Source organism: Lissotriton helveticus, chromosome 1_1, assembly GCF_964261635.1.
Source record: "Lissotriton helveticus chromosome 1_1, aLisHel1.1, whole genome shotgun sequence".
In the NCBI taxonomy this organism is placed as follows: domain Eukaryota; kingdom Metazoa; phylum Chordata; class Amphibia; order Caudata; family Salamandridae; genus Lissotriton; species Lissotriton helveticus.
The window spans coordinates 1,924,487,898-1,924,514,244 of record NC_136057.1 but is presented as its reverse complement, the minus strand read 5'-3'; the positions used below and the strand labels follow the sequence as shown (position 1 = coordinate 1,924,514,244).

Here is a 26,347-nt window from a genome sequence, read left to right as displayed (position 1 = left end):
TGTGCGTGCGTGCGTGCATGCAGAGGGGTGGGGGCTGCCTGCCTGCGTCTGTAAAAGCAAGGGCTGTGAGTTACTCTGCGCATGCGCGGGGGCAAGCCTGTTCATTCCAAGCCAGCCTCAGCCAGCCTCGGGAAAAACGAAAGTAATAAAAAAGCGAAACTGACACTGCCACTGCAGACAATGCTGCGCGCTCCCGAGGTGAAATCCGGCACTGAAAACGCTCGTAACACTTTGGTGTCCACTCTCCTAAAAACGGATCACATTAGTTGTCGAGCTGACAGCATTCATGCTTCGCATGAATGCTAACGTCAGCTCGACCTAAAAAAGGTGTTAAAGCCAAGCTGAATATGCCAAATTCAAGGCTGTGTGCCCCCACACAGCAGTAGATTAAAATTGCTTTGGTTAACCCTTTACATAACGATCCATGCAAGAAACAAATACTTTTAAAACAAACAAAAAAATAATGCAATTTCTTCCACCTGCATGTTCATGTCAGGTACCAGTCGTCTCCAGTAATGGGAGGGATTGGGAAATGTCACTGATCTTTTGCCCCCTATCCCTCCCCCACCCCTTCTACCCAATTTGAGCAGGAGTCAGGGGTTCTTCTCCGTGAAATATTTCCCAGCATGAAAAGGATAGCCGCATCCGGAAGCAAAGAGCACATTTAGCCTTTTCTTCCTGGCGACAGTGCTGGGTCTCGAGGAGCCGAACCGCCGCAGTAACTGGGCCGACCGGCCCCACACTGCAAGCGCTGCTCCTGACAGACAGACTGCCTGCCTCACATTAATTCACTTCACACCACTCTTATCGATTGACGGCCGCTTCCCGGGTTTCTCTGCGCGCGCGACCTGTCTGGCTGCCTGCACCCGCATCAGCACATACACACTAAGCACGGTGTAAGATGCCTGCAGGCCTGTAAGACAAACCGCCTCCCAACCCCCCCTCCACCACAGATATATTGTACATGCCTGTAAGGTTGTAGGACAGGCTCATTGGCTCAGAATGGTGCACGATCCCTGTCTCAGTGAGGTATGACATGCCTATTAAGTCTGTAAGAGAACCCCCCTCCCCCACCTGCGCACAGTGTAAGCTACCTGTAAGCCTGTAAGGGAGTCCCCCTGTCCGAGCTCGGTAGGAAATACCCGTAGGCATGTGAGGGAGCCCCCTGTCTGAGCGCGGTAGGAGATGCCTGTAGGAGAAAACCGCTCTGCCACCTGTGCTCGGTGTAAGATGCCTGTAAAATAGCCCCCCCTGTCTGTGCTCAGTAGGGGATGCCTGTGACTGGTGTTATTAATGGTCACTGTGTGTGCATGTGAGGGAGCCCCCCCTGTCCGAGCACGGTAGGGGATGCCTGTAAGCTGATGAGAGCCTATAAGATGCCTGTAGGACCGCGCCACCTACACGAGGCCATCACGTTGTCACCCAGGATGTCAGGAGGTCCTGCAGCAGCTCCCCCGGCCCCACAGGCACCACCCAGACCGGCCGCAGCTCCTCGTGCAGCAGGAAGTCCTTGTGTTTGTGCGACCCACTCGGGCTTCCAGCCTTCAGATGTGAGTGGAGTTATGTAAAAAAGTGCGTGCTCGCGATGCATGTTATATGTAGTGCTTAGAAGCGGCACGTTTATGACATTAAGCGCTGTATGAAAATATTTAAGTACTAAACAGCAAAAAGGGGGTGCAAATGATGATATAACGGAAATACCCCCCCACCCTTCCGTGGCAAATAAGGTCACTCGGCATCAGGAGTAGTAAATAGGCTGGACCCTGTGGCCCATAGACAAGTTGTGGCTCTTGCCCAGCTGGAAGCACTGGCCCCTCGAGCCTGCTGCCAAAGCAGTCACTGTCCGAAGGTGAAAAGTTAACATGCCTTCGAAAGCCCCACGAACTTACCTGTCATCTTCAATATCGACAACCCTCGTGAGCTAGGAACAGACAACCGGAGCGGAAGCGATCAGTCTTTTCGCAGTAAATAGTGAAAGTGAAAATGCATACAAAGTAATACAGTGCTCTTGCGCAGTGCTTAAATTTTAACCACGTGTAGTGGTGGGCGTGGCGCGTGGGCCGGCGGCCGGGTAAGGTTCGCACCCCCTGCACTCCCATAGTGATGCCACTGCAACACGAGCGGAAACTCAGGAAGCTGTAAAAATGTATTAGGAGAAGAGGGCGTAGCCAACCAAGATTGCCGTGTAGACGTGACTCCCTACTGGTGCTGAGTGGAGAATGAGCGGAGGAGGACTCCCCGTTGGCCAGCGCTGAGACTAAAGGACACGAGGGGGTGGGTCCTGTAGAGCCGCCGATGCGAATTCCGATGAGCATGGCCTCGCTTCTGCCGAGAGTTGTAGCAGACATGGGAGACTTACTGAGTGCCGAGTTGAAGCAGCAGACCCAGAGAGACTGCAGCGGTGGCACAGACAGAGGAGATAAGGCAGAAGACGATAGAAGTGGAGGACCCCGCTGCCACGCCTTGAGCTATTGGTGAGTGTAGGGCTAACGGCGGCCGTCTAGCACGGAGGGATTGAAGGTCTACAGACCACAGCCGTGCCCGGTGAGTGGGATGGGGAGAGAGGTGTGTGTGTGTGTGTGTGTGTGTGCAGTGCGCGCGTGCTTGTGTCTGTGTGTGTGTGTGCAGGGGGGGGCTGGCTGGCTGTGTGCGCGCGCGCGCCATTACGGCATGCGAGCCAGGCGTAAGCAAAGCGCGTCCACAGACCCAAATCAGCGCGTTCCCTGGTCTGTCTCCGTTCAGAGCCATCTCAACCACAATAGGTCTCCAGAGCGAGACCTAAAAAGTCAATGGGGGAATACATTTTCCAGATCATTTTTTAAGTCTTTCTTTCCTCTTCTTAAATGTTGGCATGTATGGAAAACGATATCTTCTTAACACTCAGAGCGCTCTAAGCTGATCTTGGCACATGTGTGCACCCTAGGATGACCAACTGGCATGGGTACAATTTGAGGACTATGAGTGTAAACATTCAGGACAAAGAGTCAACATTCAAGACAAAAGGTAAGCTTTACAGAGACATCAGAAGAGGTTGTGCAATAGTATAAAATTAAGTAAATAGACAACCACTTAAGTACAAGTGAAAAGTAGTATATTAGGTTGAGACACTTGTTCACTTTTTAGGTCTCGCGTGGGTGTGGCAGCAAAGCTGCCCCGCCCTCGGAGAGATCTTGTAAAAAAAGGAGCCTAAGCCCCGCCCCTCCTTTTTATTGGGTAGCGTCAGCATTCATGGTAAACGCTGGTTTCCTATTAGAAAGGAGAGTTTTCCGTTGCCGCCCTGTCCGCTTTCGGAACGGCCCCTCCGGACATGGTAGCCTGCATTACGACCGTCGTGACGAAGTTTCTTCTCTGAAGCTTCGTCACGCTGCCTTGTTGGGTCTCACTAGTTTAAGTAGGAAGCAGCTGCAAAGTGCTGCATGGCCACTCGCTACCGTTATTCCATTTCATGTGCATTTTTTAAAACTTTTTAATTCTCCATTAGAAACGTGTATTGTAACACTTTCATGGTCTGCGTTTATTTAGGTGCCGGGTCTATTTACTGTCCCAGTCCGACCCCGGGTGCCTCCGTGCTGGAGGGTTTGCCCGTGTGACTCAGCGCCACATCCAGCAGGTCACATGACTGGCAGTCCGTGCCCGGTGCAGCCACAGACCGTGGGAGACAGCAGTGTGTGTGAGGCAGGTGTGTCTGTCTGAGGGAGATACAGCAGCATTTATTTATTTTATGTATTTATTTTATGCGTTTTTATAGCGGACTTTACCCGAAGGTGTCAGAGCTATTCACAATAGGAACAGTGTGTGTGAGGGAGAGAGACAGCAGCCTCTGTTTGTGTATGGGTAATGGAGAGAGGCAGCTGTGTATGCCTGAGGGAGTGTGTGTGTGCAAGGGAAAGATAAGTGTGAGACATCGCTGTATATCTCAGGGAGAGTGACAGCAGAGTGAGAGTGACAGCAGAGTAAGAGTGACAGCAGAGTGAGTGACAGCAGAGTGAGAGTGACAGCAGAGTGAGAGACTGAAGGACTGGGCTATTTAAGGCCCAGCGGTGCCAGGGGACAACACCTGAAACCTTCGTGGGTTACCTGTTCTGGCGTACGAATGACAGAGACACGGGTCAATTCCTTCGGCGTCAAAAATCAGCGTTTATTACTGCAGGGATACAGAAATCGCAAGAAGTACAACAAAGTGTAGGTTCTGAGAGTCTGCTTCAAATTGCAAAAGTGAATCGCTCCTTTTATACACATTTTCGTCATTGCACAACATAACGAACAAAAGGTTACAACTCAGTTCCCACAGTAAACTTCAAAAGGATTTCATTCATGTTTTCAGAAGCCCGGAACATGATTACAGTAACATTGCCGGTTCCCAACTGTAAAAGCACGCTATCCCACCATTTGGCTCATTCCACTCCGGTTGTAAACATGGAGAGACAGCAACAGGTGCAAGGGAGGAAAAAGGACAGAAAACAGATTGAAAAGAGTGTGGGGGCAATATAGGAAGCATGGTCACAGGATCAAAGGATTCGAGCCTAACACATGCAAGGCTGAAACAATAGACCAACACGGCAGGATGAGCCTCGAGCGAAGCCATCTGCCTTTGCTGTGTCAACCCCCCAGTCATAAAGACGAACTCAAAGAATATTCATCTTCCGCAAGAGCTTGGGAATCCCAGGGTCACGAGGTGGACATTGTCCGTTCGCTGGCTACGTGAGGGCAAGAAACAAAATGGATGCCTTATCTAAAATGGAACCCGAGGGTTCAGATGGAAAAACCCATAAATAAGACGAATCCTTCCAAGTAGTGTAGCGAAAATGCGTACACCCACTAAACTCGTCATTTTCGGTTCATAGATACCAAACTCGTCCATATTGGAACATACCCAAAACATCGTTTCGGCTCTCACAGAACCTCAGACGCTCCTTTTGCCCTCATGTAGGCAAGCACTAGTCGAAATCAGAATCAATTTCGATATTCATCAGATCATTCAGGTGTTGCTGGAACATTATCCTATCCATCAATGTCTCTTTGGTAACAGATGGCCTTCTTATACACGTTGTAGCGCAAAGGCCACATAAGACAGGACCACACTGCACGCAAAGACAACACGTGAACAGAAACGTCACAACAACCCCTATAATCATCAGAATCTTCCAACCCCAGGTCGACATCAAACCCCAAAACCATCCTAGGAGCGTCCAATCTCCCTCGTCCACTTGTATGGACTCTGAGATTTTATGCAACTTTGAGATGGCTTGATAAACAGTCGGGGCGTTATCAGGTATGAAAATACAGCAGCTCGAATGGATTACCTTGCACACACCACCTCTATCTGCAAGTACAACGTCTAGAACCATACGGTTCTGTAGCGTCATAAGTCTATCCGCTTGAAGCTCCGCTGTCAGATTACCAAGGGCGCTTGCAGTGATATTAGCAGTCAATTCCACCACACGAGTTAACTGTCTCAAGTTCCTACTATTAACCATAGGACCCCAAAACGGTAGGAAACCCTTAAAGAAGTCTCCTGCCTCTTGACCAGTAGTGTCCTCTTTGCTAATAACGCCTCTCACAACTCTAGTCTTGTGATAATCTGAGGCAACTGTGAAAGTCGGCGGTAAAAGATTCGCGATATAGCAGGTGCCCGAAAAGTCATGAGGCAACCATGTATAAGCACGATCATAACACACAAAATAAGTACCCTTGGCAGTCAGGAAGACAGGGGAAGAGAGCATCGGCAAAACATACGTCTCAGTACAAGCACTCTTCCCAAGCTGAGCTCTCGGATTTCGACCAAGACCTTGCAGACAGAAATGACCAAGATGGGGTACAATCCAGATCGGAGACGAGCTATTAAGCTGTCTATCACTCACTGACATACTATACTCAACTTCACTCAGATCCTTGTAAGCTCGCACCTCTTCTTCTGGAATGATTGTTGCATCAAAAATATCTTTATTTAAATCAGCAATAGCCATCGCCAGAGGCTTGTGGTACGGGCCAGGACCAAGGTCTGTGGAGCGAGGTTCTCGACGGGGGTAGGAATCTAGTGCACTACGGAACATGATTTGGAATGCTCGAGCTGACCCCTGGGAGCTGTAAGGAAGAACCAAATACGGAATACCCTTATCCATGGTATGTGGCATTAACCCACACACCCAACAATTGGTAGTATTCATCACCAACTGATGCTGATGCAGAAGTTGAACAAAGGAATTGTTCATAAATTCCGCACGTCTAACCTGTTCATGTTGGGGCAGAAGATGAAAAGAATGTGGAGAAATAGTGGAAACAGAATTCAGATTGTGAGAAGGAGGAGTAGGTGAAATGAAAGGCAAAAATGACTGAATCCCAAAGTATACTCCACCCACTAGTAGCATAGAAACAGTTAGGAACAACGTGAAAACCTGAAACAAAAAACATTTTGTTCGAAACATCTTATGCAATTTGGATCTTTGCACCGCCATTTTCTCCATTTCCGACAATTTAGAGAACCCCATCCTCTAAAAAAAAACGTCCGTGACGTTCTTGACGCACCTCGTTCTGAGTAGCGATTATCAATTCCCAGGAGTTCCCAGGAACCAACAAAAGCAACCGACCTAGTGTCAGAAACCTGCTAAACAGAAGTAGGTACCCGCACGGCCCTACGGCCAACCCAGATGGAAGGTTTTATTCAGTGTTACATTTAGTTCAACATAAGTCTCTTAGCTGTACGGAAAGGGAAAAAAAACAAAAAGGGAATTTTATTAGTCCTTAATCACGCGATCGAAGAAAATATCGACATTTTCCAGGTCGAGTTTGCTCTTCAAACAACGGTTCAGATGGCAAAAGAGTGTTCGATTGTTTTGGTGACAATTCAGAACTTGAATTTTCAAATGCTGAAGACGAAGGTACAGTTCTCAATGTCTCAACAAGTGTATCTGACTGGATTGAATCGTTTTTTACAAGTTGGGCATCACTAGATGGCACATATTGTGAGGTGGCATCGGTTTCAGTCGGGGCAAATCCTTTCTTTATCCAATTATCTGCTGGCAATGGGAGCGGGACTTTCTTGGTGTGGGTGGCATGCACCCAATGCTTTCTACCTTCCAGCCGAACTGCAGTCCTCGTTGCCAGCAACACTTGGTAGGGTCCCACGAATCTTGGCTCAAGATTGCGTTTTCGTCCAAAATTTCGGGTAACTACCCAGTCCCCAGGTTGCAGCCGATGACCAGGACCCTCTGTTTGTGCGGGTAGTGCCTCGTAAACCTGTTGATGAATCAAACTCAATTTAGCAGTCAGATCATGAAGATAGTCAATCAACATTGGATATTCAAGTCTGTTAAACTCCTTAGGCCTCGGAACTCCCCAAATGTTCGCAGGACGGCCAAACACAATCTCATATGGGCTAAGCCCTACTCGAGAGTGCACAGTCGCCCTGGTCGATAAGAGAGCTAGAGGCAAAGCATCAGGCCATGATAAACCAGTCGTTGCCTGGATTTTGGCAAGTTTCAGGGTACCATTGTATCCTTCCACTAAACCCGCCGACTGAGGATGATTGGCACTATGGAATTTTTGACATATACCCAAACCACTACACACACTCTTCATCGCACTTCCCACAAACTCACTTCCGTTATCTGACCATACAATCCGTGGCATGCCATACCTAGGGAAATATTCCTTGAGCAAAACTTTTGCTGTGGACAGGGCAGTATTATCCTTACGAGGGTAAGCCTCAATCCATCTGGAGAACGCACAAACTACAACCAAAACATACTTCAAGTTATTGCATCTCTCCATATGGATGAAGTCTAACTGAATAGTTTTAAAGGGACATGTAGGAGGAGCAAAGTGACCAGGTGGAGTGGGGGTGCCCTTACCAGGATTATACATCAAACATACCATACAGTTCTTAACCACTCTCTCCGCACACTTAGTAATCCCATCATTCTTCCATACAGGAGACAACAACTTACATATGCCTTTCGCGCTAATATGTGACGTGCCGTGGGCCATAGTAACAACGGCAAGCACATATGCATCCGGTAACATCCATCTCTGCTTTTCTGACAAATCAACCCAACATCCATTCTCGTCCAACTTCCCCGTACTTTCTTTCCACTGAGTCTTTTCTATCTCAGTAGCCTCATTCTGTATCTCCTTCACACTCTCAACTGTGTTCTCACACATACTAGTCTCCGCCGGCCATCTTACTGAACTCGCGACATACATTCGATTTGTCAGATCTCTGGCTGTCTCCTTAGCAATCTCATCTGCAAACGCATTACCGCGGCCAACATCATCCGTCACTTTCCGATGCGCGCTGCATTTAATTATTGCCACCTGCTTAGGCAATGTAAGTGCATCCAAAAGGTCATTCACAAGCTGTCCATGTTGGATCTTCGTACCATGCGACGTAAAAAACCCTCTTTCTCTCCACAATCGACCAAAACTATGTGCTACGCCAAATGCATACTGACTATCGGTAAACACATTCACCCGCTTTCCTCTAGACAACACACACGCTCTCGTCAATGCAATCAACTCAGCCGCTTGGGCCAAATTCTGACTCAATCTCGCAGATTCCACAACCGTACTCAATGTCACTACAGCATACGCAGTCGTCACATCACCATTGGGCAACTTGAAGCATGAACCATCAACATACAAAGTACCATCGGGATCTACCAATGGAGTGTTTTTTAGGTCAATACGACCCTTCGTCTCTTCTTCAGTTCTTAAGTAACAATCATGTGGTGTCACATCACCTGATTCCATGCTGATCGGCAACAATGTTGCTGGGTTCAACACATTACACCGCTTTATCCGTATATGACTTGCCAAAAGTGTCAACTCATAACCAGACAACCTTGCGCTTGTCAGGTGTTGAGTTTTTGTTCGATTCAAAAGAGTGTCAACTGCATGCGGAACCATCACCGTAAGCATATTATCCATAACCAGACCTGCGGACTGTCGAATGGACGCCGCAGCTGCCGCTGTTGCTTTCAAACAACTCGGCAATGCTCTAGCTACTGGGTCTAAAGTTGAAGAAAAATATGCACATGGCCGTTGTTTGTCGCCAAATTGTTGCGTCAAAACACTCAACGCACAACCATCCCTCTCGTGAACGTATAGTGTAAACGGCTTACTGTAATCGGGAGTGCCTAACACAGGAGCCGAACACAACGCATCTCGTAACTCCGAAAAACTTTTCTGACACTCTTCAGTCCAGGGCAAAGGAGTCGGAACATCCTTGCACGTGAGAGCTAACAATGGCTTCGCCAACAATGAAAAATTTGGAATCCATTGTCTGCAATATGACGTAATACCTAGAAAGGCACGTACATCTCTCTGAGTTTTTGGCACAGTCATTCGAGCAATCGCTGCGATTCTTTCTGGGGTCAACCTTCTCCCTTCTTTTGACAATAAGTGACCTGAATAGGTTACTTCTTGACAACAATATTGCAGCTTAGAAGGTGACACCTTGTGATGTAAGTCACATAAATGTTGCAACAACGACACTGTAGTAGTTCTGCAAATAACCTCGGTATCAGCAGCCACCAATAGGTCGTCAACGTACTGAATCAAAGCCGCACCCGTCGGTAACACAAATGCATCAAGTTGACTTTTAAGGGCTTGACTGTAGATCGATGGACTCTCACAGTAGCCCTGTGGTGCGCGTTTAAATCTAAAACTGCGACCACCTAATGAGAATCCGAATAGATCTCTGCTTTCCTCAGCGATCGGAATACTAAAGAAAGCATTCTTTAGGTCGATCATCGTGAACCAGGAGGCAGAAGCTGGAATCAGGGTCAATAAAGCCGTGATGTCAGGCACCACAGGAAACTGTGGGATCACGACTTTATTCACTTCTCTCAAATCAATTACAAAACGGTACACAGGAGGTTTAGATGGATCGGTTCGTTTCAAGATCGGTAACACAGGACTATTACACACATTTCCCCTAGTTTCTTCAATGACATCCTTTTCGATCAGGTCATAAATGATCGCTAATAGCGCTCGCTCGCCATCAAGAGAGATACGATACTGAGGTATACGTGGTAATCGCACATTTGATTTCAGATGGACCACATAAGGTGGAATGTCCAACAGGCCCACATCATTGGGGCCCGTGGCCCATAATGACGCAGGAAGGGAACTCAGTTCCGGTGGGAACTTATTGATTGACAAGTACATAGGAGAGATTACTCTCTGACCTAATGTAAGCTCCACTCCTGCAGGAGAGCAGTACAAAGTCGCATATAACCGTTTTAACATATCCAAACCCAAAAGATTCTCACCACAACCAGTGGATAGAATCAATGGAGCCTCTAGCTCACGAGGACCAATTGTAAGGAACAAAGGGCTAGAGACAGGATTGCTAACAGGGGCGCCAGAGAATCCAATGGAAACATTCGTTAAGCCGGACAAAGGTGCGCCAGGGAGTTTTGAATGCATGATGGAACTTTTTGCTGCACCAGTGTCCAACAGAAAAGGCTCAACTACGCCAGATGTAGCAACTGCGACGTAAGGCCCTCTCTGATCAACCGGAACTGACACTACTCCCTCTCTTTGTCGGTGGCTGTCCTAGTAACGGTCGTCTGCAACAATCTCATGTTCAGTGTAATAATCGTCCACATGGTACTGTGCTGACCCATCGGACCTCACATTTCGCTGGTCAAAACAATTATTCGCGTCCGACGAAGTAATAGAGCGCTCATTCTGATTTTGAGAGGTGCCACGACCTCTACCTCGAGATGCCTGTTGGGGACCCCCATGACCCCCTCGAGCCGAAACACCATTAAGCCGGTCACGTAAAGCAGGACAATTATATTTCAAATGTCCCTCACCCCTACAATATGCACACTGATTATACCCAAACATAGATCTATATGCAGAGGAGTCAGAACGTGACTGCATCCTAGAAGACTGTGCCTGTGGTCGATACTGCTGTTGCGAATCATTTTGATTCGAACGCGGAGGATACGCTTGCTGCAATAAAACCTTTGTTTTAAGCTCCTTCGTTTTCTTATCTGAACGATCACTTTCCTCTTTTTCCCTATTCTCATAGTATTGAGCCGTCGCTAAGATTTGAGCCGTGGTTGAAACAGCCCAGGCACTTTCTGAATTTTTCAATTTGTTGCATAGCTCAGGCAACAAATTTAACACAAATTTATCAACAAATAACCGCTGGCCTCCCTCAGTACTCATGTCCTGACCACTATGATCGACAAATGCCTCCTCAAATCTAGTAAAGAAATCTGAGACACTCTCGTCTTTCTTTTGCTTGCAAGCCGACAATTCGTCCCAATTCACCCTCATCGCTGGCATAAGTGTTTTCATGAGCGTAATGATTCTTTGGGGCAGATCTGTAATTAACTGCTCGGGCTTAGCCCCACCAATTTGTCGTCCATCAGCCGCTATTAGTGTAGCCCAATCACCACCCAACTCAGCTAAATGATTCTCATGGCGAATTTTCGCCCAAATCGGTTGCGGTACGACATTACCAAACAGCATGTCGATATCAGCAAGGTTCATAATAGAAGCGTCCACTAGTTGGGATAACTCCTTATAATAACCTGCCGGATTCTTGCGTGGATTAGGCAAAGATTGCTTCACCTGCAAAACTTCTGATTGCTTCCATGGGAGGTGTATCCAGACTCTTTGGAAGTATGGCAGAATCGCAGGATTAGCACCAGGATCACCTGGCATCCAAACTGGCGGAACCTCTCTCATAGGATACTGACCGGAGTTCGCTTTCTGATTATCAGAGTCATCATCAAACGACACTCGAGAAGGCACTGTGGACCTAAAGGCTAATAATCGCTCTAATGCACGTCGTACATCTCCACCTACGATCATACCGTTCGAAAATCGACTCTGAAGTTCGGTCATATCAGACGGTACATCATCTAAGTCATCATTATCCCACTCTTCTCTCAAGGAGTTGCACATTTCTTCAAACACAAATCTCTGTGTTGGCTCATTAAACTGAGAAAATGTATCGAAAACTATGCGCGAGGTGTATTTAGCAGGGTGTCTAATCCATCTACGCGCCATAGTTTCTAACGTCGCTCTCTCTCTTCCACCAGGGATTTGGCTTCGTCTCTGGGAATTTTCAGAGACATCAGATTGAAATAACGATCCGGAAAGTGGGGAATAGAGGGTAGCAACAGAATTAGGGATACGATGACGAACGGAAGGAGAAGAGGAAAGAAGAACAGGAGCAACAACATTAGAAGTGATCGTAGGAACAGTGGGGGTAGCAGGAACAATAGACTGAGAAGGTATAGACAATGGAATAGGAGGAAGAGGAGCAGGAAGAGGGACAAGAACAGGACCAACAACAGGCTGACCAGCAGCCGCTAAAACAACAGGAGGGGGAACAGGAGGAACTACAGGGGCTGTAGCACCCTGTGCTTAAGGGGGTGGCGATTTCAATAAATACGCTAACAAAGGATCCTCTTTCGAGTCTTCTTCCTTTTTATCAAGATTTGACGATAACACCGGATAACATTTATCCACCCACATGTGATACAATCTAGCTGAAACCTCCGTTTCTTTATCTGCTTTATCTTGATGGTGGTGTTCTGCATCTCGCATTATCGTAACAATACTACTTTCTTTCTTATTTTTCTTAAGCTGTTTGATTTCTTTCTGCCTGGCCTCTTTGCGCCATAACCGAAAGGAATCGAACATAGCCGGCCTAGATTTCTTTTTAAACAATTTCGCTTCGAGATTATCTAAAATTTTAATGTCGAAACTTCCATGTGGTGGCCAACTAAGGTCACCATCATTTTTCGTATAACGAATCCAACATTCATTATATATAATAGGGCCCACACCATGTCGACTATAGAGCTCATATATCGGAGTTCCAACTGGAGGTATCGGACACGAGTCCTCCAACCGGGAATCCATATCATAACATTTGAAGAAACCAAGAAAACCACTACGGCTAGGCATCGTGCACACTAACCAAGTATCAAACTTCAAGGGTTATCGAAGTAAAAAAAAATCTTCGTAAAATACAAAACCCTCGGTTTTTGGCAATTGCAACTGTCAAATAACAACTAAGAACCAACAACTAAGAACCACAAATGCAATGGAACCATGCAAACAACTAAGCTTCAACAACAACCAAGGACACTGGGAGCGACCCACAAATACTTAACTGAGAGCACAATGGCGTCTCCAGGAAAAGCCAGTCTATCGTCTCGCCGTACAAAGGACTACGCCAGGCGCCAAAACAGGTCGACAGTCAGAGCATCGGTCCGTCGCAGCCGTCAGGAGGCGGAGATCTTCGCAGGAAAAATCTTCGGTCCACTTAGTTCGACAACAGGATCGATGAAGCGGGGTGCACCTTCCCTCGGAGATTTCACACGAAGTTCCTCACGATCGTCAGGCTTTGGACCGGTACCGCTGATGTCGCCCCACGTTGGGCGCCAACTGAAGGACTGGGCTATTTAAGGCCCAGCGGTGCCAGGGGACAACACCTGAAACCTTCGTGGGTTACCTGTTCTGGCGTACGAATGACAGAGACACGGGTCAATTCCCTCGGCGTCAAAGATCAGCGTTTATTACTGCAGGGATACAGAAATCGCAAGAAGTACAACAAAGTGTAGGTTCTGAGAGTCTGCTTCAAATTGCAAAAGTGAATCGCTCCTTTTATACACATTTTCGTCATTGCACAACATAACGAACAAAAGGTTACAACTCAGTTCCCACAGTAAACTTCAAAAGGATTTCATTCATGTTTTCAGAAGCTCGGAACATGATTACAGTAACATTGCCAGTTCCCAACTGTAAAAGCACGCTATCCCACCATTTGGCTCATTCCACATCCGGTTGTAAACATGGAGAGACAGCAACAGGTGCAAGGGAGGAAAAAGGACAGAAAACAGATTGAAAAGAGTGTGGGGGCAATATAGGAAGCATGGTCACAGGATCAAAGGATTCGAGCCTAACACATGCAAGGCTGAAACAATAGACCAACACGGCAGGATGAGCCTCGAGCGAAGCCATCTGCCTTTGCTGTGTCAACCCCCCAGTCATAAAGACGAACTCAAAGAATATTCATCTTCCGCAAGAGCTTGGGAATCCCAGGTTCACGAGGCGGACATTGTTCGTTCGCTGGCTGCGTGAGGGCAAGAAACAAAATGGATGCCTTATCTAAAATGGAACCCGAGGGTTCAGATGGAAAAACCCATAAATAAGACGAATCCTTCCAAGTAGTGTAGCGAAAATGCGTAGACTCACTAAACTCGTCATTTTCGGTTCATAGATACCAAACTCGTCCATATCGGAACATACCCAAAACATCGTTTCGGCTCTCACAGAACCTCAAGACAGCAGAGTGAGAGTGACAGCAGAGTGAGAGTGACAGCAGAGTGAGTGACAGCAGAGTGAGAGTGACAGCAGAGTAAGAGTCACAGCAGAGTGAGTGACAGCAGAGTGACAGCAGAGTCAGAGTGACAGCAGAGTGAGAGTGACAGGAGAGTGGCAGTAGAGTGAGTGACAGCAGAGTGAGTGACAGCAGAGTGAGTGACAGAGTGACAGCAGAGTGAGAGTGACAGAGAGAGTGACAGCAGAGCGAGTGACAGACGAGTGAGTGACAGCAGAGTGAGAGACGGCAGAGTAAGAGTGACAGCAGAGTGAGAGTGACAAGAGTGACAGCAGAGAGAGTGACAGCAGAATGAGAGTGACAGCAGAGAGAGTGAGAGTGACAGCAGAGTGAGTGACAGCAGAGTGAGAGTGACAACAGAGTGAGAGTGACAACAGAGTGAGAGTGACAGCAGATTGAGAGTGACAGCAGAGTGAGAGACAGCAGAGTGAGAGTGACAGCAGAGTGAAAGTGACAGCAGAGTGAAAGTGACAGCAGAGAGACAGCAGAGTGAGAGTGACAGCAGAGTGAGAGACAGCAGAGTGAGAGTGACATCAGAGTGAGAGAGACAGCAGGGTGCGAGTGACAGCAGAGTGAGAGTGACAGCTGAGAGAGTGACAGCAGAGTGAGAGTGACAGCAGAGAGAGTGACAGCAGAGTGAGAGTGACAACAGAGTGAGAGTGACAGCAGAGTGAGAGTGACAGCAGAGTGAGAGTGACAGCAGAGAGAGTGACAGCAGAGTGAGAGACAACAGAGTGAGAGTGACAGCAGAGTGAGAGTGACAGCAGAGTGAGAGTGACAGCAGAGTGAGAGTGACAGCAGAGTGTGTGACAGCAGAGAGTGTGACAGCAGAGTGAGAGACAGCAGAGTGAGAGTGGCAGCAGAGTGAGTGACAGCAGAGTGAGTGTGACAGCAGAGTGAGAGTGACAGCAGAGTGAGAGTGACAGCAGAGTGAGAGTGACAGCAGAGTGAGAGTGACGGCAGAGTGAAAGAGACAGCAGAGTGAGAGTGACAGCAGAGTGACAGTGACAGCAGAGTGAGAGACAGCAGAGTGAGAGACAGCAGAGTGAGAGACAGCAGAGTGAGACTGACAGCAGAGTGAGAGAGACAGCAGAGTGAGAGAGACAGCAGAGCGAGAGTGACAGCAGAGTGAGAGTGACAGCAGAGTGAGAGTGACAGCAGAGTGAGAGTGACAGCATAGTGAGAGTGACAGCAGAGTGAGAGTGACTCAGCAGTGTGAGTGTTCCAGAGAGAGCCGGGTATGCTTGTGCTCTTCACGGTGCACTGACACACAGGAGCTAAAATAAAGAACAGCTGAACATGTGCCTTGGGAGCTTCATAGAGGCAGCCGGCCCTCTGTGAGGGGAGCAGCAATGAGGGGACACCCCAACCAATCAAGCGCAACTACTCACACGTGACAGTCTCAAGGGGCGGGTAGGGGCAGATCCTCTAAGTGCTGGGGTTACTGTAAGACCCAGGTCTTGAGGTCCTTGTTTTAAAAGGATTTACTTTTAACGGCCTGCTGCCGCCTCTCATCCATCTCCATCTCTTCATCTCTTCATCTTCATCTTCCTGTCCCAGCCAGCAGCAGGAAGCAACCGGACACACAGGCTCCCCTGAGCCAATCATAACACTGAAATACAGTGTTGTGATTGGTCTGAGCACCGTGGTTCGGCACACAGACGGGAACAGGGAGCCTGTGCATGCTCCTCACCAGGCTGTCTAATGCAGCCTGGTGGGAGCATGCAAAGTGCGCATGAACTGTTTGGTCGGCCCAAGAGGGCCGACCAAACAGTTAATGCGTACACCACTCCTCCCCTGGCCAGGTCGTAGCTAGAGCTTCTGGCGCCCGGGCTATCCCTCAGATTGCCGCCCATGGCCGGGGGGCTGGGGAAAAAGGACAGCGAGCAGCGGGGGTGGATTGGCAGGGTTCAAGTTACGCCACTCTCTATTCCACTGCAGGTGAAAGCAAAGGTCGGAGCGGAGGTGCTGTGTGAGTCCACCCACAATTTTCACAGTGTGAACGCCGTCCACCCTGCCAAGAAGTTGGGCCACACAGAAATATGCTGAACGTGTCCCGGTGTCATTTTCAAACTCCTGGACACGTTCAGCAGCACCTGCACATTGTATGCTTTTCATTCCCATCATGGAAGCGAGGGGAGCTTTTTTATCTTCACCTCCAGCTGGGCCAAAGATAAAGGTCAAGTTAAGTGGCATTAGGCCTCCTTTTGATGGAGTGGCCTGGAACCTCACACTATGTAAATGCAACAAAGGGAAACAAAAGCACACAGCTGGTTATCTCTTCACAGGTGCTTAAGAGAGGCATGCGTTTGACTTTATTAGGTCCCTTTATGTAAGTGCATGAACTGTAAGAATGTCATATGTGTTGGTCTGTCCCAGTATTTACACACAATTTAAATAGCACTATTTTCCTACAAGTGTGTAAATCAGTGTACAAGATTTATTGCATGAGTCAGTGAGGGTTAAAAGGTGCAGCAGTCACCTATCCTACATAGCTCACTGTGCAATAGTAAAAGGCTTACTATTTATGAGCTGCAAGTATCGAAAGGATCTGTGTTCAAAGCAGTAACCCACTTACCTTGCTACATAAAAAACTTGCATATTACATGATGTGCTTTGCAAGCACATTAACCTTCTATACTACTTCGAGTCAGATCTGGGACTACACAAAACAGAACTCTCCAAGAAATACTTTAACCATCTGGGTTATCTCACCAATTATTATTCCATGATCTATACTGGGCACCCCTGTCCCCCTAAAAATATTAGAAAATGCAGACTTTGCAAACAATTAGGCATAACAGATCTACCAACATGCTTCTCCTTGCTGCCAATTTCTTTGAGGCAGGCTTTTAGAAAATTTGTAAAATTAGTTGATGGATCAGGATTGCGCCACTTTTTTTTAGCACAACCCCAAAGCGAAATCTAATTTATTAAATCTCATAATGCGCTCAAATGCACTCATGATGTGTGATGTCACTTACTGTGATGCCACGTGTGAGGCCATGCATTGTGACATCACAGGCTGTGATGGCACAGACTATGATGTTACTTGCAAACTGAGTAACTAGGTTAGCCCCCCCCACATGGTGGAGCTGTAAGAAAGTCCATAGCGTAAAAAAATACAATTTACATATTTTTCCCCACAGTGCAGGCAGTTTCATGTTTTCTCATCCACCACATGCATTCCAAAAAGGCCTGCCACTCGCCCTTGCCTCTGGGTAACTTCATGTGGTGTCAGTCAGCCAGCACTGCAGTCCAGCAGTCATTCGAGACTCCTTTGAAAAGCACCACCACCGACCCACCTGTGGCCCCCAGGTCAAAACTAGAGATCCTTTCAACTGTCAGTGTCACCCATATCCAGTGATACCTTAAACTGACAGCCACCCTTAAGTTAAGTTCCTACTGCTGCTGTATGGAACAGAGGAATAAGAATTCAAATGTAATTCATTTTCACTTACCTTATTTAGGCTGTCAGTGTCATAGCTGCCAAGGTTTCAGATTGCTATGTGTGACATTTTCAGAATTTCAGTGTAATAATGAGTGACATTTCAAGGACTAGGAGTGACACTTTCTCCCGAGCAAAATCCAGCAACGAAGAGTAAAAAATATGTAATTAAATTAGAGCAACAAGAAAATCGTAAAAATGCTGTAAAGCACTAGAAATGCATTAAGCCTCAAGCTGAGAGACAGATAAGTCTAATCTAAGGCATAGCCAGCAGGTAGGGCACTGTAGTGTTTATAATTTTATAAACAAGTTTCATGCCCGCTTCCAATGCAACCCCTGAAGTGACAGTTTTGGGCTGATTGTTTTGGCTTTTTTCTGGGTGTGTTGGGTTTGCTGCAATGGGTTGTACTCTTGATTAGGTCTCGCCTGTCGATGCGCATGCGCATCGAGCTTGCGAGCCTATTGCGGCCTAAACAACTTTTAACTAAGAAGCAAGGAATCGTGGCGATTCCTTGCAGTGCCCGTGACTTTTAAGCTCAATGCGCATGTGCATTGAGCTTAAAAGCGCGTGCACAGCCGCAATCACCGTCAGCCGCATTCCTCCGACACCTTTTGAAGTGAAGCTTAGCTTCACTTCAAAGGCCCGGCTTCTTAACACCCACATGCCGCTCTCCCCCTCCGCCCCCTCCCCTGAGTCATCCTGCCTGCCCAGACTTCTCCTCCCCCCTAATTACATCCCGCTTTCACTTGAAAGGGACCGCCACTGCTTGTTTCATTAGCTCCCAATCTCTCATTCTGTCATCTTCCCCCTCGTCCCTCCCCCCCCACCGGGTCTTTTCTTTCCTTTTAAGAAGGCCCGCAGTTCACTAATGGAAATGTGGCATTGCATGGCATTTTTAACATTTTGTGTGTTCGCGCGCACGCACCACTGGGATGTGCATCTTTGTATTGCAGAAATAAGCAGCAGATTTAGGGCATTCTTTCTGCAAAATAAGAAATTCCAATGGCAGTCTGACTTCATTATGTTTCTTGCGGGAGCCCCTTCTTTCGTTATGCCGTTCGGATTTCCCCAATATCTTGCACGCACAATCAGCAGGTTGCTTGTCAGAATGGTGTTATAAAGAATAACATTATCCCGGGGCCAATAGAGAAGAACCTTCAGATAGTTTAATATGCTATTTGACGGTATGAAAATTAACAAGGATAATCTTGTACAAAGGTACACCACATATTTGTACGCAAACAGACCTTCAATAATACTCACATGCGTGGGAATGCGCACATCAAGGCACAGGCCCATGCATGAGCACAGGTGCCTAAATAATTACATACATGCAAATAGACACGCACTCACATTTCTATAAACATGCACATTCATACATGCAGTCTCATATGCATACATTGCATTTCCATACCAAACACACATGCAAGCCCACACTGCACAATCACACGTGCACCCTCACAAACAGCCTTCTTCCTTCCTAAAACACAGCTTATTTTTGTTAATGGCTTTTTTTTATGCGTGTCTGTGGTGTTAAAAATGTCAGCATAGCATTCCCCATAGCTCCCCGTGACCCCCTCCCTCCCTCTTCTCTCCTCGCTCCATGTGCTCCCTCCTTCCACTCAGCATTGAAATTGTGCCCCGGTGCCTTCAGAGGAAACCACGACTCTTCAATCTATTTAGAACAACGTCCCCTCATCTCATTCTACCTCTCCCTTCCCCCCACCCCGTGTTGGTCCGTCACCTCTTGTTTTCGGAGACAGTTATATGGCTGCAATAAAGCACAGCAGCAATGCCCCATTCTCAGCTCTTCACAGCGCACTCTCTAGCTGTGCTGTGACAAAAGGAGAAGGAAGGGCCCTCAGCCCAACCCCAGGGGGCAGCCACTTATCCTGATAGCGGGGCACTTACTGGGCAATAGTATCTCGTCCCAAGGGGATTTACAGAAATGAGGAATTAATGGCAGATAAGCACATGCAGCCTGCCAATTTCCGGTCCAATTGGACATCAAGGCCCCATATAGGCACAAAGCTTTACCGCACAAAGCTAGAAACTACTGCCCATGCAACGCCACTCACACATGCAACGCCACTCACACATGCAACGCCACTCACACATGCAACGCCACTCACACATGCAACGCCACTCACACATGCAACGCCACTCAACCACGCAACGCCACTCAACCACGCAACGCCACTCAACCACGCAACGCCACTCAACCACGCAACGCCACTCAACCACGCAACGCCACTCACACACGCAACGCCACTCACACACGCAACGCCACTCACACACGCAACGCCACTCACACACGCAACGCCACTCACACACGCAACGCCACTCACACATGCAACGCCACTCACACATGCAACGCCACTCAACCACGCAACGCCACTCAACCACGCAACGCCACTCAACCACGCAACGCCACTCAACCACGCAACGCCACTCACACACGCAACGCCACTCACACACGCAACGCCACTCACACACGCAACGCCACTCACACACGCAACGCCACTCACACATGCAACGCCACTCACACATGCAACGCCACTCACACACGCAGCGCCACTCAACAACGCAACGCCACTCACCCACGCAACGCCACTCACCCACGCAACGCCACTCACCCACGCAGCGCCACTCACCCACGCAGCGCCACTCACACACGCAACGCCACTCACACACGCAACGCCACTCACACACGCAACGCCACTCACACACGCAACGCCACTCACACACGCAACGCCACTCACACACGCAACGCCACTCACACACGCAACGCCACTCACACACGCAACGCCACTCACACACGCAACGCCACTCACACACGCAACGCCACTCATCCACGCAACGCCACTCATCCACGCAACGCCACTCATCCATTTGCAACACGAAAAATGTTAAACTCTTCTATTGCGAGACCTATTGCATTTTCAATGCTTGTTTTTCTTATATTACTATAAACCTTTCCTGCAGTAAAATCACATATGGACGCTGTCTTCCAGAACACACCCTGAAGTGTAGGTGTGACAGGGTCACAATATGGGCTACATTTTTTGGCATCGAATTCTGGTGCTGTGCAGCAGTTGTAAGATATTATTAAACCTCCTATTGCTCAAATGGGTGTTAATTCTGATATTGATATGTTTCCCTTGTCGTCTTTGATTGATTTTTACCTCGTGAGAAAGTGTCACTCTTAGTCGTTGAATGTCGCTCATAATTACACTAAAATTATTAAAATGTCAAACAAAAGAAATCTGAAACCTTGGCAGCTATGCATTATTGCCAGCAAGGATTCTTATTTTATGCCTCTCTTTAACTTCCAGGGCAGCTAAGCACACACTTACTTGAAGGGAAATTGTAGCTGTGGCCATCTCGAGAGCAGCTCCATTTCACGAGATGCAGACCACCTGGCTTGCCTCTCTCTCCCTGTAGTATCCGGCTGCCCACATCAGGCTCACTCTAACTGGCAGGCTCAGTTGCACGGGTCATCATGGTGGTGGGACAGGCTGGGTCATCGGGAGCATGTGATGCAGGAAGCCATTTCTGAGTTCAGCTGCTGCTCAACTGAACGAAAGTGAAAGCAGTGGCTCTCGAGTCGATTCGAGGAGTCACTGTAGTAGCGGGTGGGCTGGCCAAACAAAGATCCCCAGGGCCGTCATTGGTAGTGCTTTCGCGCTGCAAGATTGACGGCCCTGGGAACCACATAAGCAGTACGGCTTGCGGCACACCGGCGCCGCACCACCACTAAGCTAGGTGGTGCAGGATTTAGTTGCACTTTTAAATACACGTGCGAGCACTGGCTGCTCAGCAACAACAGCCACACATGTGCCTGCTGCCTCCAAAATTGTGCCGCCTGGGGCGGGCCGCCCCCCTCGCCCCCCCCTAGCTACGCCAGTGCCCCTGGCTCTGGCCAACCCCACCCCACCACTGACTGTAATTGGAAAAATAAGCATTTGCAATGCAATAGGCTCGCATTTGCAGGAGTTTGAACTGTTGGCATTGTAAATGACAATGCCTTTTATGTACGTGTTGGCTTTAAAAACATAAATAAAGGAATTGCCATTTACAATGCCAATAGCTTAAACTCTCGCAAATGCGAGACCTATTGCATTGCAAATGCTTGTTCAGTATGCGCACAGTTTTGAGCAAATGTGCAGGTCCTTTTGTGGTAAAAAAAACGCACTCCCCACAACCCCCCTACCTTTCTAGCCTCCCAGGGAAACACCCGATGCCCGGTCCGGCCTTGCTACACCCTCCAACGGGACCCTCCGCTTCACATAGACTCTCTCTCATGTGTATTTGATTTCTTTTATAGTGCTACTCATCCCAAGCAATTAGGACATAGTGTCGGAGTGCGTTACATCACACACATATTATATACAGACAATGACTCCTATAAATGTGAAAGTCAATCTATAGGAAATGTACTTAAGATAATGGGGGTTACAAGGTGTAATCATTCTTTCATCTATCATTCAGTCTTTCACCATTCATTCTGTCCTTCCATCTGTGTGCCCATCCATATCAATATTCAACCATTTGCAAACCTTTCCATCCTCTAGCCTCCCAGCCATCCATTATTCCACTCATCCATCCCTCCATCCACCCTTTCACTCATCCATCCCTCCATTCATCCTTTCACCTTATCCATCTGTACACTCATCCATCCACTCTTCCACTCATCCATCCATGCACTCATCCATCCAGCCATCTACCCTTTCACCCACTCAGCCACCTTTCACTTACTCATTCATCCACCCAGTAACTCATCCTTCCACCCTTTCAGTTATCCATCCATCCTCCCTTTCTCTCTCCATCCCTCTTTCAATTACCCATTCATCCTTCCATCAACCTATCCATCTACTCACCCATTCAGGAATCCATCCATTGACCCTATCACTCATCCATCCTTTCACTCATCCGTCCATCCTTTCTCTCATCCATCCACCCTTTCACTCCTTCACTCATCATCCATCCTTTCTCTCATCCATCCACCCTTTCACTCCTTCACTCATCCATTCCTTCCTTTCTGTCACCCAATCAATCAATCAATCAATCAGGTCATTTGTATAGCGCACTACTCACCCGTAGGGTCTCAAGGCGCTGGGAGGGGGGGGGTGCCGCTACTGCTCGAACAGCCAGGTCTTGAGCTTCTTCCTGAAGGAGAGGTGGTCTTGGGTCAGGCGCAGATTGGTCGGAAGTGAGTTCCAGGTCTTGGCGGCCAGGTAGGAGAAGGATCTTCCTCCTGTTGTCGCTCTTCGGATGCGGGGGACGGCGGCGAGGGCGTGGTTGGTTGATCTGAGGAGGCGCTTGGGAGTGTAGAAGTTGATCCGGTTGTTGAGGTAGCTCGGGCCTTGGTCGTGTAGGGCTTTGTGCGCGTGGGTGAGGAGCCGGAAGGTGATTCTCTTGTTGACCGGGAGCCAGTGCAGATCTCTCAGGTGTCCGGAGATGTGGCTGCGTCGGGGGATGTCGAGGATGAGTCTCGCCGAGGCGTTCTGGATCCGCTGGAGTCTCTTCTGGAGTTTGGCAGTGGTTCCGGCGTAGAGGGCGTTGCCGTAGTCCAGTCGGCTGGTGACGAGGGCTTGGGTGACCGTCTTCCTCGTCTCGGTGGGGATCCACCGGAAGATCTTACGTAGCATGCGCAGGATGTTGAAGCATGACGAGGAGACGGCGTTGACTTGTCTGGTCATGGAGAGGGAGGAGTCCAGGATGAAGCCCAGGTTGCGTGCGTGGTCCGTCGGTTTGGGTGCGGTGCCCAGGGCGGGGGGCCACCAGGAGTCGTCCCAGGCGGAGGGCGTGGAGCCCAGGATGAGGACCTCCGTCTTGTCTGAGTTCAGTTTCAGGCGGCTGGTCGTCATCCATTCGGCTACGTCTCTCATCCCTTCGTGCAGGTTGGCTCTGGCGGTGGCGGGGTCGTTGGTCAGGGAGAGGATCAGCTGGGTGTCGTCGGCGTAGGAGATGATGTTCAGGTTGTGTTGGCGTGCGATGGCCGCGAGGGGGCTCATGTAGACGTTGAAGAGGGTTGGGCTCAGCGAGGATCCTTGGGGTACGCCGCAGATGACTTTGGTGGCCTCTGACTTGTACGGTGGTAGGCGGACTCTTTGTGTTCTTCCGTCGAGGAAGGAGGTGATCCATTCCAGTGCCTTCTCCTGGATTCCGATGTTGCTGAGGCGCTGTACTAGGGTGCGGTGGCAGACAGTGTCGAAAGCCGCGGAGAGGTCCAGGAGGATGAGGGCCGCTGTTTCTCCGTTGTCCATCAGAGTTCGAAGGTCGTCGGTGGCGGCGATGAGGGCGGTCTCGGTGCTGTGGTTCGCTCGGAAGCCGGACTGTGAGGGGTCGAGGGATCCATTTGTCTCGAGGAAGGCGGCCAGCTGTTTGTTGACGGTCTTCTCGATGACTTTGGCCGGGAACGGGAGGAGCGAGATGGGACGGTAGTTCTTGAGGTCGGTGGGGTCTGCTGTGGGTTTCTTGAGGAGAGCGCTGAGTTCGGCGTGCTTCCAGCTCTCAGGGAAGGTGGCGGAGTCGAAGGAGGTGTTGATGATGTCCCGCAGGTGGGGTGCGAGGACAGCGTCGGCCTTGTTGAAGACGTGGTGAGGGCAGGGGTCAGTCGGAGATCCGGAATGGATGGAGTTCATGGTGCGGATGGTGTCTTCGGTGCTGATCGGGGTCCAGGTGCGGAGGGTGGTGGATGGTGGCGTCGTTGCGGTTGTGGCTTGCGTTGGTTGGTTGTTGAAGCTGTTGTGTATGTCCGTGATCTTGTTGTGGAAGTAGGACGCGAGGGAGTTGCAGAGGTCTTGCGACGGGGTGATGTCGTTGTTTCCGGCGTTGGGGTTGGAGAGCTCTTTCACGATGTTGAAGAGTTCCTTGCAGTTGTGTGCGTTGTTGTCCAGCCGGTCCTTGTATGCATTTTTCTTGGTGGCGCGGATTAGTTGGTGGTGTTTCCGGGTGGCGAGCTTGAGGGTGGTCATGTTGTCCGTCGTTGGTTCCCTTCTCCAGGCTTTCTCGAGGGCTCGACAGTTCTTCTTGGAGCACTTGAGTTCGTCGGTGAACCATGGTGTTTTTCTGCTGCAGGATCTGCTGGGCGGGGTCCTCAGAGGGGCGAGTTCGTCCGCGCAGTTGCTGATCCACTTCGTGAGGTTGTCGGCGGCCTGGCTGGGGTTCGCTGAGTTGGCGGGAGGGTGCTGGCTCAGGGAGGCGGTGAGCTGGTCGGCTGTGATCTTGTTCCAGCTTCTTCGAGCAACCTGTTGCTGGAGGTGGTGGATCGTCGTTCTTCTGAAGGTGAAGTGGACGCAGCTGTGGTCCGTCCAGTGGAGTCCTGTTGCGTGGCTGAAGGTGACGTCTTTGCTGGATGAGAAGACGGCGTCGAGTGTGTGTCCGGCGAGGTGGGTGGGGGTGGTCACTAGCTGCTTGAGTCCGAGGTTGTCGAGGTTGTCGAGCAGGGTGATGGTGTTGCGGTCGTTGTTGTTCTCCAGGTGGAAGTTGAGGTCCCCCAGGAGGATGTAGTCGGCGGAGGGGAGAGCGTGCGGGCTGACGAAGTCGGCGATGTCCTCGCTGAATCGTGTGCGCGGTCCCGGGGGTCGGTAGATCAGGGTGCCTCTGAGGGTGGTCTTCGGGTTGGTGTGGATCTGGAAGTGCAGGTGTTCAGCGGTGGTGAGGGTGTCGTCGGTGTTGGTCGTGATGCGGATGGTGTCTCTGTGGATGATGGCGATGCCTCCTCCGGTCTGGTTGTCGCGGTCCCTCCGGACGATCTTGTAGCCCTCTGGGATGGCGATGGCGATGTCTGGGGCTGAGGAGGCGTTCATCCAGGTCTCGGTGATGAAGGCAACGTCGGGGGCGGTGGTGTCGAGCAGGTTCCAGAGTTCTACGGCGTGTCTGTGGACGGAGCGGGTGTTGAGCAGGATGCACTTGAGGTGGGTGCTGCTGGAGGTCGGCTTGGCGGGTGCAGGGAAGGTCCGGATGCAGGTGAACTTGCAGGCGAGGCAGCTGAAGGGTCCGTGGGTGTGCTTAGGGGCGGCTCGGTGACATCCTGGGATGTGGCCGGTGTTGAGTGCGATGAGGTCGGCGGCGCTGTAGGTTCGTCGGGTCGGCTTCCGTCGGTGGGGGCCAGGGGTCCTGGCACTGGGCGCGGTCCAGGCGCGGACGGGCGCAGACGGGCTTACCTTTGGCGCGCCTTCGGCGCGCTTGGGGCGCGCCCGCTGCGCGTCAACGCTGCGCGTTCGCACGGTCGCCATTTAAGGCGAAGTGCGCGGGTGGGCGGAGCAGCTGGGAGGCGGGAGCGGGGAGGGAAACAGAAGAGAAAAGGGGCGGGGCTGAAGGCGGTGGCGGGAAGCGGGAGCGGGGGGCGGCGAGGTGGGCAACACGACGAGAGACGGCAGATACAGGAAAACAAGCACAAATTCAGGACAAAACGGGGGAAAAATGCAGAGACACACGATCAGGGCACAGGAAGAAAAAAAAGGAAGCAAGCACAAATTCTGGACAAAAACGGGGGAAAAATACTGTTACACGCGAT

The 26,347-nt window shown here is 49.6% G+C and overlaps 1 protein-coding gene across 1 annotated transcript in view; it reads right to left on the bottom strand.

Annotated features, from left to right (window-relative positions):
* LOC144755000 (2-5A-dependent ribonuclease-like) overlaps window positions 1–21,411 on the bottom strand; it is a 300,991-nt gene extending 279,580 nt beyond the window's left edge. Inside the window, exon 1 of the mRNA XM_078643409.1 lies at window positions 21,180–21,411. The gene's annotated coding sequence lies outside the window, so the exon portion shown is untranslated. The remainder of the gene's footprint in view (window positions 1–21,179) is intronic.
* Window positions 21,412–26,347: the final 4,936 nt, after the last annotated feature.